At 40.8% G+C, this 15,742-nt stretch overlaps 1 pseudogene; it reads right to left on the bottom strand.

The window, feature by feature from the left end:
- Positions 1-13,464: 13,464 nt before the first annotated feature.
- Positions 13,465-14,922, bottom strand: LOC101054173 (tudor domain-containing protein 7 pseudogene; annotated as a pseudogene).
- Positions 14,923-15,742: the final 820 nt, after the last annotated feature.

Raw genomic sequence — 15,742 nt, 5'->3', positions numbered from 1 at the left:
GAGATTTAACTACATAATCTTGCCCACGATTGCTGCACTGAGTTTCCCTGGTTTGAGCTCAGCATGGTTTACCTCATCAATATCAAGCATCCTTTAAGGCCAGTCACATAGGATTGCACCTAAGGTATTTAAATAGCTGTTTCTTTTTACTCCCATAGGCTGTGACCATCAGAGTTCCCTCAAACCAGAGAATCTCTAATTGGTGAGTGCAATGGCTGAACATGAACCTTTATTTGAAATTTCATTTTACCCAGTCAGCTCATAAGGAAGCAATTTATCTGTGGATTTATATAAATATGACTATTAGAGACAAACTTCTTATAATTGCTTTAAATTCCTTTTTCCTTCTCCAGACCCAGAAAGAAGCCCCTGATTTATCCACTTTATGCATTCGAAGCCTTGAATTTCTGAGCTAATCTTTTGTAAATGGCTCTAAGGGAGGGTTTCCTTCCTTCCTTGGGGCTCACCCAGAGGTTGCCCCTTTGCAATCCACATTGATGAAGGAGACCTTCCCTGCTGCAGGTCACGTTCCTGCAGGAGATTCTTTGAAGAGCAAACACCACTCTCCAGCCTTGAAATGCTGGCACTGCTTCACTGTGTCTCTAAATCAAGCTTTGTCCACCTAGACAGGAAGACTCCACCCTGTTGTGGCTGACAATGTGGAATTTGTTCTTCAGTGAGCTTCAGATGATTTTCAACCCTGCACCTTGGATGTGTTTTTGAAACAACGTGGGATATAAGTAAATGAAACATATTAACCATTGTGATGCTTTATTCTCTCTTCAATACTTATAAGTTGATTTCCACCAAAAAATAGTTTTTTTCTCTCCTTCTCCCTTCTTTCCCTGCTCTCCCACTGCCCTCACCATCACAGCCCACCCTGCCCTAAAAAAAAAAAAAAAAAAAAAAAAACAGTTCCATTCTGTGAAGTTTCATACTTCATTGAAGGGCGGTTCTCCTAGTTGAAATTTTTAAATGCATCAATTCCTGTCCTCTGGCTTATTCAGAATCCTCTATTGCCAAACCTTTAGGCATTTACAACTCATGTCAAGCTCGTGAGTGCCTTTTCTTGCTCAAGTTCTCATCCTATCACTCGCACGAAAGTCTTGGAGAATGTTCATTTCCGTCTCAAGAACAAAATAAGCTTTCACCCCTCCCCGCTTAAAAAAATTTCTTAAGGTAATAGCCACCACCATCTTACGAATGTATTGATTAACTTTTTAGGTTAAACTGGGGTTTATCTACTGAGAAGTTCTCGGCAGTGTAGAAAGAGCGGTCAGTCTGTTTGACATGTTGCAGAAGTGTGAAGATGATGTGTATGTTTCTGTACCAAGAGAGGAAGTTTCTATGTCAATACAGGGGGGAGAAGTTAAGAAGACAGAGATTCAAAGCAAAAGAGAGAACAGTAAATGCACACAGTGAGTGCAGTTTTACAATTTTTTTTTTTTTTTTTTTTTTTTTTTTTACATTTCTGATGTCTCTGGGTGCGGTGGCATGTGCCTGTAGTCCCAGCTACTCAGAAAACTGAGATGGGAGGATACCTTGATCCCAGGAGTTCTGGGCTGTAACGCGCTATGCTGATCGGGTGTCCGCACTAAGTTTGGCATCAATATGGTGACCTCCTGGGAGCGGGGGACCGCCAGGTTGCCTAAGGAGGGGTGATCCGGCCCAGGTCAGAAACAGAGCAGGTCAAGACTCCCGTGCTGATCAGTAGCGGGATTGTGCCTGTGAATAGCCACTGCACTCCAGCCTGGGCAACATGGCAAGACCCCATCTCTTAAAAAGAAAACATTTCTGATATCAAGAAATAAGGAGGCATTTAGAAAATATTCTAGCCCTTTTAAAGATAGTGCAAACCATTTTCCCTGGCTATTTCTACATAGCAACAAACTTTTATCTCTGAAAATAAACTGTCCATCTCCTGAGAAGAGATAATTTCTCTTCCAAGAACTTTCAGATGTAAGAATGTCCAGGATTCTAGTTGTTTGGTCCTGCTTACTTTTCCTGTGATGCGTGTATACAAAGTGGTATAGGAATGCTCATCCAGACATTCTCCTTAAGAGATGGGCTTTTTAAAAAAGCTTTTATGCTTTTTAAAAAAAACATGACAGGAAGTCTGCATGAGTTTTGAACTTTTTTTTCCTGGTGTTATATGTAAATTTTTGGTGCCGCAAAAGAAGTAGCACTCAAATATAAATTTCCTCAGCAAGTAAATCTATAGAAAGGTGGGCCTCACGGATGGAGCAAAGACAGCACACCCCTGGACAAGGGAAGGGAAGGGGTTCTCATTCCTGACGTGTGTAGCCCCTGCTACTGTGTCGTGCCCCTACTGGCTATTTTACAGTGAGCAGGGGTACCAGCCGGACTGGTGGGGTGGGTAGTTTTGCAGAAAGGACGGTTACAGGACAGGTCAGAGCAGGTGACCAGGAGTGACTCAGGTCAGAGCAGGTGACCAGAGAAGGTGACCGTGATTAGTCAGGACAGAGCAGGGGACTGGGGGAACAGATGTGAACTACTGACTGGAGCTGGTGGAAAAGGTTGTTTACTGAAACTACAAGGAAGTTAAACTTTGAAATGGAGCATTAAAGAATAAGGGAGCTGACTATACTGACATGCTGATTGAAGAGAAACTTGGAGTTCTCTATATCTAACACAAAGCCAGTTTTCAACTGCCAGAAAAGTGCTCTGAGGCAAACTCGCTTTCAGCACAGCTTAGCCCTGTGGCATCTCATGCACCCAATAAATTCCCCTAGATGTTCAATTCCTGTAGCCTGGTCCTGGTCAGACTGACTTGGCAAGAGGGTCTTCTTCTGTGACTAAAGTGGAGTCTCCAAGTCACCTCTTTGGAATGTGTGAACCCTAGGCTGGGGTCCCCAACCCCTGGGCCACAGAATGGTACAGGGCCACCAGCAGGAGCTGAGGACAGGTGAGCAAGGGAAGCTCATCTATGTTTACAGCTGCTCCCCATCACTGCCACTGCCGCTCAAGCTCTGCCTCCTCGCAGACCCGCCACGGCATTAGATTCTCATAGAAGAAAGAACCCTATTGTGAACTGCACATGTTGGGGGTCGAGGTTGTGTGCTCCTTATGAGAATCTAATGCCTGATGATCTGTCACTGTCTCCCATTGCCCCCACAGGGGACCGTCTAGTTGCAAGAAAACAAGTTGAGGGCTTCCACTGATTCTACATTATGGTGAGTTGTATGATTATTTCACTACATATTATAATGTAATAACAGAAATAAAGTGCGCAATAAACGTAATGTGCTTAAATTATTCCAAAACCATCCCCCGACCCTGGTCCAGGGAAAAATTTGCTTCCATGAAACCAGTACCTGATGCCAAAAAGGCTGCAAACCACTGCCCTAGTGGAAGAATTTAAATACAAATGTAGCAAACTCCAGTTCCTTATTTTGTTCCGTGAAAGCATGATTGATTGTGACAAGCCAAAGCATCACCAGGAAAATGGGGAACGCACTGCATGGCTTTCTGCCAGGAGGGGTGTGTCGGTGGTCATTGGCTGCAGAGCTCTGCGAAGGAGCAGGGAGTGAGCCAGGAGTCCAGTGAGCGCTGGATGGCTAGTGGCCTGGAGGCAGGCAGGGCGAGGCACAGGCAGCATTACAGATTAGAAAGCAAAGACCCCATGAGTTTATTTTGGATTGCTCGCTTTCTTTTCCTTTTTCTTTGAGATGGAGTCTCACTCTTGTTGCCCAGGCTGAAGTGCAATGGCACAATCTTGGCTCACTGCAACCTCCGCCTCTTGGGTTCAAGCCATTCTCCCACCTCACCCACCTGAGTAGCTGGGATTACAGGTGCCTGCCACCAGGCCCAGCTGTTTTTTTTAAAATTTATTGTATTGACATTTGATGACACAAAAATAATGGTGGGTAAATCTGCTGGAACCTTAACATTAATCAAAGCAGGGATGTCAAACTGAACTAGCAGTCATTGTATTTTTCACCATCCGTGCCCTTCCAGTCAAACCCACAGAAACATACCGATCCTTGATAAAGCAGTAAAACTTTTTAAATTGTTGTTAAATCTTGTCCCTTGAGTCGTGTCTAATTAATATTCTGGGTGAAGAAGTGGAAAATAGAAATAAAACACTTCTGCATACCAAACGAGAATAATTGTCTCAAGAAAAAGTACTTTTTTTGGTTTAGTGTAAACTGAACTAGTTGCTTTTTTTCATGAAACATATTTTCCAGAAGAATGACTGTTTTTTCCGGTTTGGATATTTGGTAGGTTTTTTTTTTTAAGAGACAGGGTCTCACTCTGTCATCCAGGCTGGAGTGCAGTGGCGTGATCTCGCATCACTGCAGCCTCATCCTCCCCATATCAAGTGATTCTCCCACTTCAGCCTCCAGAGTAGCTGGGACTGCAGGTGTGCATCACCACACCTACCTCATTTATTATTATTATTATTATTATTATTATTATTTTTAGTAGATAAAAGATCTTACTAAGTTACCCAGGCTGGTCTCAAACTCCTGAGCTCAAGTGATCCTCCTGCCTTGGACTCCCAAAGTGCTGGGATTAAAGGTGTGAGCTACTATATCCAAGCAAGTTAATTTTTTTTTAAACTGACTGACTACTGTCAATAATAAAATTAAAGATTTCAAGTGAAAATTAGAATTCTGAAATACTGGTGTTTGTCACTGTAAACTTGACAGCTCCCCAATAGTTAAAGACTTTTCTACTGAGATTGCTGGAATATTTTAAAGAATGTGGGGCTTTTTCATATTATATAATGAAATGTGTCCATATAAAAGGTTGAGAACTGCTGCCTTAAAGTTTAGGGTGGGTTCCAGTTATCCAGACCATTTTGATTCTTTCTTACTAAAAACAAATAGGTGTAAATCACATGTGTGAAAAATTTGAGTTCCTTTACTTGAAAGTGACAGGCAGCTAAGCTGCGGGGTTGCACACCGAAGTTGTTTGTGGACATCCAGAATCACTTGAAAGGTAAGACCCACTCATCTGTTAAAAATATAGATAGACGACTCTTAGAAAAATTTGTCCTATGTTTCTTGTAGTTTAATTATAAGATAAAGATCTAGATCTAGAAAGATCATAATCCGTATTCCGCCTTGGTTTGAATATATTACAAAGAGAACAGTTTCTGGAGTCCGGCAGGTCTTGGTTTGAACTTGGATGCCCCTCCTTTCCATTGCAGAGTTTTGAGATATTTATATCTCTGACCCCCAAAATGCCTTCCGTGTTGCCTGTTTCCTGGATTGATACCCTTCTGACCTTTCTCATGATGGATGGGGTCTGTTGGACAAATAGAATACATCAGAAGTGATAGTACATAACTTCTAAGATTAGGTTACAAAAAGATTTCATGTATAAGGTAGTGCTAACTCAAATTCAAATGTCAATCTGTGTTTCTTTTCGTTTTAAGCACAGTTAATCATCAAACAACACAGGTTTGAACTGTGTTGGTCCGTTTATATGCGTTTTTTTTTTTTTTTTTTTAATAAAAACTTCCGTCTTGAACTCCTGCTTTTCTTTTGGATCAAAGCTCTGGGGGAGAGCAGTGGCCACACCAGGAGGCCATGCAGGCCACTCAGGCTGTCTGTGCACAGGCCCATATGGTGAAGCACTGAGGCTGCTAACGACCATGTGGGTGAGCTTGGAAAGACTGTGTTTCAGTCCCAGTCAAGCCTTGAGATGACTCGTGGCCTGGATGACACTTTGTCTGTAGCGTCATGAGAGACCCTGAGCTAGAACCACCCAGATAAGCTGCTCCCAGATTACAGAGCACAGAAATTCCTTGTTTTTAAGTTACTGTGTGTTGGGGGTAATTTATTAGATAGCAATAGATAATTCATTAATGCAGGTAACTAAAATGTTGCTTTCATACTTTAAAATGCATCCTGAATCTTCCAGGAATGTATTTCCCTAGAAATCTGGTGACGGTTGGCCCAGTTGTCTGCATCTAAAATAGAAATATCAGATCCACTAAAGCCAGCAATTCTTTGCTTGAAATAAGACAGGAGTTTGTGGTCTGATGCAAAATTATAGAGATTTCCTGGAATGTAGGGCCCAGGCTCACAACCTTAGCAATGTTTCACCATCCTTACATCACTGTTCTCTCGGGTTGTTTTGATTATCTGGAGTTAGTTCTCTAGTAGATTAGTAAGGAAAGATTTATGGGAATGCTCTTGCACTGGAAACTCAGTTTGGATGTAAAAATGCTCAGCTCGCCGGGCTCGGTGGCTCAAGCCTGTAATCCCAGCACTTTGGGAGGCCGAGGCGGGTGGATCACGAGGTCAAGAGATCGAGACCATCCTGGTCAACATGGTGAAACCCCGTCTCTACTAAAAATACAAAAAAATTTGGGCCGGGCGCGGTGGCTCAAGCCTGTAATCCCAGCACTTTGGGAGGCCGAGGTGGGTGGATCACGAGGTCGAGAGATCGAGACCAACCTGGTCAACATGGTGAAACCCCGTCTCTACTAAAAATACAAAAAATTAGCTGGGCATGGTGGCACATGCCTGTAATCCCAGCTACTCAGGAGGCTGAGGCAGGAGAATTGCCTGAACCCAGGAGGCGGAGGTTGCGGTGAGCCGAGATCGCGCCATTGCACTCCAGCCTGGGTAACAAGAGCGAAACTCCATCTCAAAAAAAAAAAAAAAAAAATTAGCTGGGCATGGTGGTGCGTGCCTGTAATCCCAGCTACTCAGGAGGCTGAGGAGGGAGAATTGCCTGAGCCCAGGAGGCGGAGGTTGCGGTGAGCCGAGATCGCACCATTGCACTCCAGCCTGAGTAACAAGAGTGAAACTCCGTCTCAAAAAAAAAAAAGAAAAAAAAAATGCTCAGCTCACATTTTCTTTTCTTGCATGTACTAAAAATGACACTTTATTGTCTTCTTGCAGAAAGTAGTGCTCATTCAAAATCCAATGTCAGTGTGGGTGTCTTTTCCTTTGAAGCATAGTTGATCAATGAACAACACAGGTTTGAAGTGCTTTGGTTCATTTATAGACTTTTTTCGGACAGGGTTTCACGCTTGTTGCCTGGGGTGGCGCGCAATGGCGTGATCTCGGCTCACTGCAACCTCCGCCTCCCGGGTTCAAGCATAAGCTACTGTGCTCAGCCGGCCATGCTTTTAACATTTTCTTTTCTCTAGCTTACTTTATTGTAAGAATACAGTAAACTAGGCATACTTCATCCATATAGCATACAAAATGTGTGTTTATTGATTTGTATAGGTCTGTGGGGAGTCAAAAATTATACACAGGTTTTTGACTGTGCGGTAGGTTGGTGCCCCTAGCTCCCACATTGTTCAAAGGTCAGCTGTATATATGTGCATCTGGCATTCGAAAATAATTTTAAAATAGAAGCAAGACTTCATAAAATGCTTCTATTTTAAATTGTTTAAATTAGTCCATTCTCACGCTGCTATAGAGAAATGCTGGAGAATGGATAATTTATAAAGGAAAGAGGTTCAATTGACTCATGGTTCTGCATGGCTGGGGATACCTCAGGAAAGTTACAATCATGGTGGAAAGCACCTCTTCACAGGACGGCAGGAGAAAAACTGAATGAGTGCCAAGCAAAGGGGGAAGCCCCTTATAAAACCATCAGATCTGATGAGAACTTACTATCATAAGAACAGAATCATAGGGATAACCACCCCATGATTCAATTACGTCTCACTAGGTCCCTCCCATGACATGTGGGGATTATGAGAACTACAATTCAAGATGAGATTTGGGTGGGTACACAGCCAAACCGTATCACCATCTCTACAAAAAAATTTAAAAATTATCCAGGAGCAGTAGCATGGCCAACAGTCTTCCTATCTACTCAGGAGGCTGAGGTAGGAGGATTGCTTGAGCCCAGGAGTTTGAGGCTGCAGTGAGCTATGATTGCACCCCTGTACTCCAACCCAGGGAACAGAGTGAGACCCTGTCTCAAAAAAAGAAAGGAAGAAAGAATAAATAAAATTAAAACAAGAAAATGATAGAAAAAATATTTATTATTCATTAAATGGAAGTGGTTTCTCACAAAGGCCTTCATCCTCATCATCCTCATGCTGAGAAGGCTGAGGAGGAGGAGGACGAGGGAGGCAGGTCTTGCTATCTTGAGGGTGGCATAAGCAGAAGAAAATACAGGTACAAGTGTGCTAACATACTTTAAACCCATGTTGTTCAAGGGTCAACTCCTATCTATCTATCTATAAAACATCAGGCCGTAAAGGTTCACAACTTCACACAAATTACAAGTACACAGTGGTACTTTGGCTTCATACATCTTAGGGAAATTGTATATATAAATGAATCATTGAAATGAAAATTAGATATTTTCTTAGAGATTTACGAAAAGACAATATTAAAAACAAAACAGCATCAAACTTGGATTCAGTTTTCAACATCAGAAGATCTGAAAGTTATTCCTAATTCACCTTTTCTCTTTCTCCAACACAACCACCATTAATTCAAAGTTCTCTCCATTCAACATCTACATTTCCATTATAACCGGCTCTGCCTTAGCTTAAGATCTCATCATTTCTTTTCTACACTCTGGCTTCTAATTTATCTCTTGACCTCCCTTCAGTTGATCCTCCAGAAACCAGTAGTAAGAATTTTCTTAAATGTTAATCTATTCATTTGACTCTCTAGAAGCACTTAGCAGGCTCCTATCACTTAAGGATAAAGGAAATTTCCTTCCAAATAAATGAGGTTGTTTATGGTCAAGATCCTGTTTACTTCTTCAATCTCTTCTCTGTCTCTGTGCGTCCTGGGCTCTGCTATTTGAGTCTGCTCTGCTTTCTTATACATTGTTCTCTTTTTCTCCAAACACCTCCCGCCACATCCTGCCAGTAAACTGTGGCTTACCTTCAAGCCTCAGTTACATCTCTTCTGGCTTTGAAAAAAAGCATGGCTTATGAAGTAAAACGAGACTTAACTATTGTCTTGGACTTTCAATGTCCTGCTCACATCTAACTCATTCATTCCTCAGAGGGCTTCCTGAATCATATAAGGCAGGTATTGTTTCTATGGATAAGTAAACCAAGTAGAGGCAGCAGTCAGTAAATGGCAGAATTAGAAGGCCCTGGAAAACCCCAGCAGGCATCATTCCTATTGTAATCTATAGGAACATGCCCCTGAGTGCATAACAAGCAAGTTAGCCCTGGTTTCATACATATCCCTTTCAGAGTTCACAGCAGGGGATGCTTTCATTATGCTGATTGTTGATATTTTTTCCTTTTTCTAAACTCTCCGTGACCACTAAATCTGCATAATAAGCAAGTAAAATGCTTTCTATTGGAAGAAAGTTTTTGTTCTTTTTTTTTAACCTTACTGTTTTTACTCCCAAATGCACCCAGGTCAAAATTTAGCAACACTTGGTTTGAAATGGCATCCGTGTTTTGTTATGGTAATTTTTTATTTTTAAATGCAGAAGTGATTTAGTAGTAAAATCCTGCTTGCTGGTCAGAGGTCCTGGGAATGTCTCTCCATCTGAATGGAAAGAAAATGGTTTTAAATTATTAGATGGCCAAAGGCTTACAGAGGGTGGAGTTAGAGAAGCAGTTTAGGACCTTCACCTGCACTTGAACTGGAATGGTAATCTACAATTTCAAAGGCGCTAAGCATTCCAATTTAAATTTCTGTGGTGACACTTGAAAAGATTGATCATTCTATCCAGAGAGAAGATGAAAGAATGTGGATGAGAGGTTATGAGCAGGCAACATTGCCAGTGGGAGCTAACAATCAGCTAGGATAGTCCCAAGGATGTCCAGTATTTCTTATTGCAACATTTAACTCATTTTTGTGTTTACATTTGATAAACACAAGTTTACGGATTCAAGAATTAGAACACGTCTCACTCTAGCTACCAATACTGATAAAATGGGAAAGATTGTCTATTGTAAATTGCATTTATCTTCACAGTGTGGGAACAATTTAGATTTTTAATGAATGCTTCTTTGTGTGTGAAAGATATGTGAGTAATCAAACTAGTGTCAAAATTATTTTTAAAAATTTTTATTTTAAATTGACAGTAAAAATTGCATGATATTTATGTGATACAATGATGTCTTAATGTATGTGTACATTGCGGAATGAGCAGACCAGGCTAATGAACATATTCATATTCATCACCTCACAGGCTTATCATTTCTCTGTAGGGTTCACATTTATAAACTACTCTTTTAGCAATTTTGAAATATACAATACATTATTGTTAACTATAGTCACCTTGATACGCAATAGATCACTAGAACTTATTCTTCCTAACTAAAATGGCATAATTTCAAAATTCTTTTTTTTTTTTTTTTGAGACAGAGTTTTGCTCTTGTTACCCAGGCTGGAGTGCAATGGCGTGATCTCGGCTCACCGCAACCTCCGCCTCCTGGGTTCAGGCAATTCTCCTGCCTCAGCCTCCCGAGTAGCTGGGACTAAAGGCACTCACCACCATGCCCAGCTAATTTTTGTGTTTTTAGTAGAGACGGGGTTTCACCATGTTGACCAGGATGGTCTCGATCTCTTGACCTCGTGATCCACCCGCCTCGGCCTCCCAAAGTGCTGGGATTATAGGCGTGAACCACCGCGCCTGGCCAATTTCAAAATTCTTAAATCTTATTTTACATTTTACTTTGTATTTTTGGAATGTAATATCTTTGAATGCAATTATATATTTCCTTCGAATACTTTAATGAATTCAGTATGTCAAAAATACACTGATTAATGTGAATGAATAATAATAATGTCACTTTTTTCTCAGGCCCATAGTCTCTTCTATTGAATAACATAAACTTGAGAAAATAATGAGCTAAAGCTGACTTTTTTCAAAATGAGAAGGAAAAAAATTTGGATATTTAAGAATTAAAAATAAAATGACAAATTAATGCTTCAGAATTATGTTGGAGAATAGTAAAAATGAGCCTTTGAGTAAAAAACAAAAGTGTATGTTAGAAGAGACCTCTTGTGTTTATAGTAGCTTACGGCAGTTTCTTTAAAAAAAAAAAAATATCCACTTCTGTGAAGATAGAATGAATGTACTATTCCCTATTACTTTCACCAAGTACAAGTACAAACCCTAGACTTTACATATTAAACAAGCGTATGATGACTCTGAAAGGTGGAAAAGGCTGACTGGCTGGAGACCACAGGACCAGAGGTGGTGTGTTCCCTGGGTTTTCTTTTTGACTCACATATCCCAGACTTGTAGCTAAAGAAACTCATAATCCAAAAATACTAATGAATGCATGCCACACAATACAAAGCAAAAATTCACAAAAGCCTCCTCTCCAGCTGAAGGAATGAGAGATGGGTAGCTAAGGAGACGGGTAATGATTAGACAGGCTGCATGTGGTGGCTCACACTTGTAATCTCAGAACTTTGGGAAATGAAGGTGGGTGGATAGCTTGAGCCCAGGAGTTCAAGACCAGCCTGCTGGGCGACATAGCAAGACCAAGACACCATCTCTATTTAAAAATTAAAAAAAAAAAAAAAAAATATATATATATATATATACACACACACATATATATATATATATACACACACACATATATATATATGAGACAATGATTAGACAATAACTGTTCTGCTACAGCCAGACACCACAAAAAAAATGTTAGCCCCATTCCCAATGAAAGCTGAAGAGGAGGCATAGGCTTGCACTGTCCCAGGTTGTAATGGCAGTAGCACCAACCTCCACCTCCCACCCTTTCACTGAACTAGTGTCAGAGAGAAAACTGAGTAGGGAGATGGAACTTTCATCCCTCTCATGCAGTGTCTTGGAGACCACATGGATTTCCACACCTACCCAGTGGTAATGAGATGGCTCTGCCCCTTCCTTCTGGGGTAGCCTCAAAGGAGAAATATTGGAGACAAACCTTTCATCTCAGCCGCTTCTCCAACATAATGTCAGACCAAGCCAGTAGCAGTAATAAGGTTCTTCTACCTCTTCCAGCCAGGAATAGAGGTTGAATGTGAAGCTCCACCTACCAGTAATGAGTAGCCCCTCCCCTCAGGTGTCAATGGGAGCCAGGCGGGAACCTGAAACATGGCCTGATGTGGCAGTAATGAGGCAGCTCACTCCCCACCTCCACTTTCCTTTCCAAGAAATTTAAATAAGATCCCGAATCTCAATATAATACACAAATATCTAGGTTTTCATAGAAAATCACTCATACCAAGAATAAAAACAAACTCAAACTGAATGAAAAAAGATCATAAATATATCCTAACACTGAAATGACAGCAATGTTAGAATTATCTGATAAAGGGCTTAAAGAAATCATCATATGTTTCAGTAAGCATTACAAACATGCTTCAAACAAATATAAAATAGGCAGTATTATATGAGCAAAGAAATAAAAGATACACAAAAAGATAAATGGAAAATTTAGAATTAAAAAATATAACAGCTAAAATTAAAGAAAAAAAAACCCTCAGAGAATGAACTCAACACAGAATAGAAAGGACAGAGGAAAGAAACTATGAACTTGAAGATAGGACAATAGAAATTACCCAGTCTAGGCCAGGCATGGTGGCTTACACCTGTAATCCCGGCACTTTGGGAGGCTGAGGTAGGCAGATCACGAGGTCAAGAGACTGAGACCATCCTGACCAACATGGTGAAACCCTGTCTCTACTAAAAATACAAAAATTAGCTGGGCGTGGTGGCATTCACCTGTAGTCCCAGCTACTCAGGAGGCTGAGGTAGGAGAATTGCTTGAACCCGAGAGGCGTAGGTTGCATTGAGCTGAGGTCTCGCCACTGCTTTCCAGCCTGGCTCCCAGTGGTGGAGTGAGACTCTATCTAAAAAAAAAGAAAGAAACAAATTTCCCAATCTAAACAACAGAGAGAAAAATATTGAAAAAAAAAAAAAAGAACAAACCTCAGGGAATTATGGGACATTCTTGTTATCAGAGTTCTGAAAGGAGAAGATTAAGAGGACAGAGCTCAAAAAGTATTAGAAGAAATGATGGCTGAAAACTACCCAAACCTACAGATTGAAGATACTGAGCAAACCACAAACAAGATAAATCCAAATAAATTTACATCAAAACACATCACAGTCAAACTTATGAAACTTTTGAAAATGAAAGACAAAGAAAAAATCTTGAAAGCAGCAAGAGAAAAGATACACTAGTTGTATTGGAAAAACAATTTGAATGACAACAGATTTATAAGGAGAAACTGTGGAGGCCAAAGGAAGTGACACTATGTTGTGGAAGTGCTGAAAGAAATGAAGTGTCAACACAAAATTCTATACCCAGCTAAATATCACCTAAGAATTATGGGGAAATTAAGGCATTATCAGATAGAGTAAAACTAAAAATATTTCTCACCAGTAAATTTATTCTAAAAGAATAACTAGAAACTGTTGTCAGAACAGGAAAAGATAATTTGAAGGAATTTTGCAACATCATAAAGGAAAAAAATAATCATGGAAAGAGTAAATATATAGATAAATACAAAATGTTTCCTTCTCTTCTTGAGGTTCCTAAATTAGTTTGACAGTTGAAGCAAAAAGTGTATGTCTGATATGTTTCTTAACATATGTAGAAAAAATACTTGGGCTAACATGCACAGCCTGGACTGGTGTGACCTTAGGATTCTTACTGTAATATTCCTTCATCTCATCTTCCATTAATTCCTGAACAGCAGAATAGTCTTTGCCCACATACCTGATAACCACTTCATTTGTTTGCTCAGTTCAACCACCAATACAGATGGTGGTGCTTCAGCTGGAATCATTAAAGGAGGAACTGTTATGTCTTCCATAAAGGTATTAGCACTTTCAGTAATGTTTTCTTCTATCTGCAAATACTCTTGTTCAACGATAGCCTTGATATCATGATCATCATGTTCTTTGCCTGCATCCTTTTGGATTTTTTCAGTGGGCAATGGAAGTTTAGCATAAAGAATGGCTTTCCGGAGGTTTCCAGAAATGTAGTCTATGGTACATCCATCAGAAAGTGAGGCAAGATTTTTTAAGGCATCCTCAGGGAATTTCACTTTGTACATTTCCTCAAATGCTTTCTGGAGTGCAGTAGCACAAAGGCCACTTGTGTATTTCACCAGCAGCTCTGCCTCTTTTTCTTTAAAGTCTCCTGGCGTACCTGTTGGACACCCTTTCAATGGTGCTGTTTGTTTGGGAGCAGGTAGTGAGGATGGAGGTACTTTCTCAGTGTCCAGTTCACTTCTCAACAGCTGCTTTGTCTTAGCTGGATGAAGAAGTAAATCTTGGCCACCACTGGAAGGTTTCTCCACAGTGCAAATATGAGGCCAGTGTTCAAATTGTTGTAAAATTCCCTGATTAAGGTCTTCTTTATATCACTCTTTGTAAAAACATGGAAGCTTAGATATCCAAATGCCATTGTTATGCTTGTTTAGTGTTTCCTTTATGTGGTTTTGAACCTCATCCATTTTATACATATAAGAGGTAGGAGGCGTGACATTGGGTTTTTCAACAGTTTGATTGAAATTATCACACATTTCCTTAGCAGAGGTCCTTGAAAGATGCCTCCACAAAGGTGGTCAAAGGGACACCTTTGGACTATACCTGTTGTTGTTGGGCACAGTCACATGCCTTTGTACTGGCGCGTCTTTGAATGTTTCATTTCCAAGAGTTGCGTGTAACGTATAAGGAAACAGTTCAGCATCAGACTTAACTCTAGCAGAGTTTCCTTTGTCTCTTAATAGTGCTGGATTGGTTTTTTTGCCAGTAGAAAAATTGGAAGCAAATCCTGGTTGTCTGAGGGTTGCTTTTGGTTCCCCATCTAGAAAAAATGGCATGGTTTTCTTCACTCTCATCTGACAATTAACTTAACACCCAGTTTTCCTTTTAGAACTCCTCTGATGAGCCACAAGCTGAGCAATTCTTGCCGTTTCTGTGCAGGCCATGGCATAGCACGTAATCTCTCCAGTTCTGCTAGTCTCTATCCTGACCACTGCTGGCATACTTCTCAGACAGGCTTCTAGCATAGGGAAACCTAGCTGTTTAAAGGAGATCTAGTCTCCAGTCAAAGAACTGTACCCTGCTTGGAGCGGGGGCAGTGCTACTCCATTCTTATGAGACTGCAGAACAGCTCATAGCATCTTTTTTTTTTTTTTTTTTTTTTTTTTTTTTTTTTTTTTTTTTTTTTTGAGACGGAGTTTCACTCTTGTTACCCAGGCTGGAGTGCAATGGCGCGATCTCGGCTCACCGCAACCTCCGCCTCCTGGGTTCAGGCAATTCTCCTGCCTCAGCCTCCTCAGTAGCTGGGATTATAGGCACGCGCCACCATGCCCAGCTAATTTTTTTTGTATTTTTAGTAGAGACTGGGTTTCACCATGTTGACCAGGTTGGTCTCGATCTCTCGACCTTGTGATCCACCCACCTCTGCCTCCCAAAGTGCTGGGATTACAGGCTTGAGCCACCGCGCCCGGCCTTCATAGCATCTTTGAAACCAGATCTCCTTCCAGCATCTTTGCCTTGTTTAGGGGACCCACGGCCTGTCCCCACAGGGCCCCGCTCCTGCCGCCATCTCCACCACTGCCCCTGCTGCAGGAGCCACCCTGGAAACTTTCAGTTTCCCAGAAAATGAGGAAGGATAAGGGAACATAGAAAAATAAGGTTTCTATACTTCACTCAAACTGGTAAAATGTTATGTAATGTCTATGTAATAAATATTTAGCAATTAATAAAAACTATACAAAAGGACAAACTCAAAAACAATATAGGTAAAATAGAATACTAAATTATATTTAAGCAGCTGGGAGGCAGAGGTTGCAGCAAG

The sequence above is a fragment of the Saimiri boliviensis genome, chromosome 3, assembly GCF_048565385.1.
Source record: "Saimiri boliviensis isolate mSaiBol1 chromosome 3, mSaiBol1.pri, whole genome shotgun sequence".
Classification (NCBI taxonomy): domain Eukaryota; kingdom Metazoa; phylum Chordata; class Mammalia; order Primates; family Cebidae; genus Saimiri; species Saimiri boliviensis.
The sequence above is the reverse complement of the archived record's forward strand: the minus strand, read 5'-3'. Positions and strand labels throughout refer to the sequence as shown.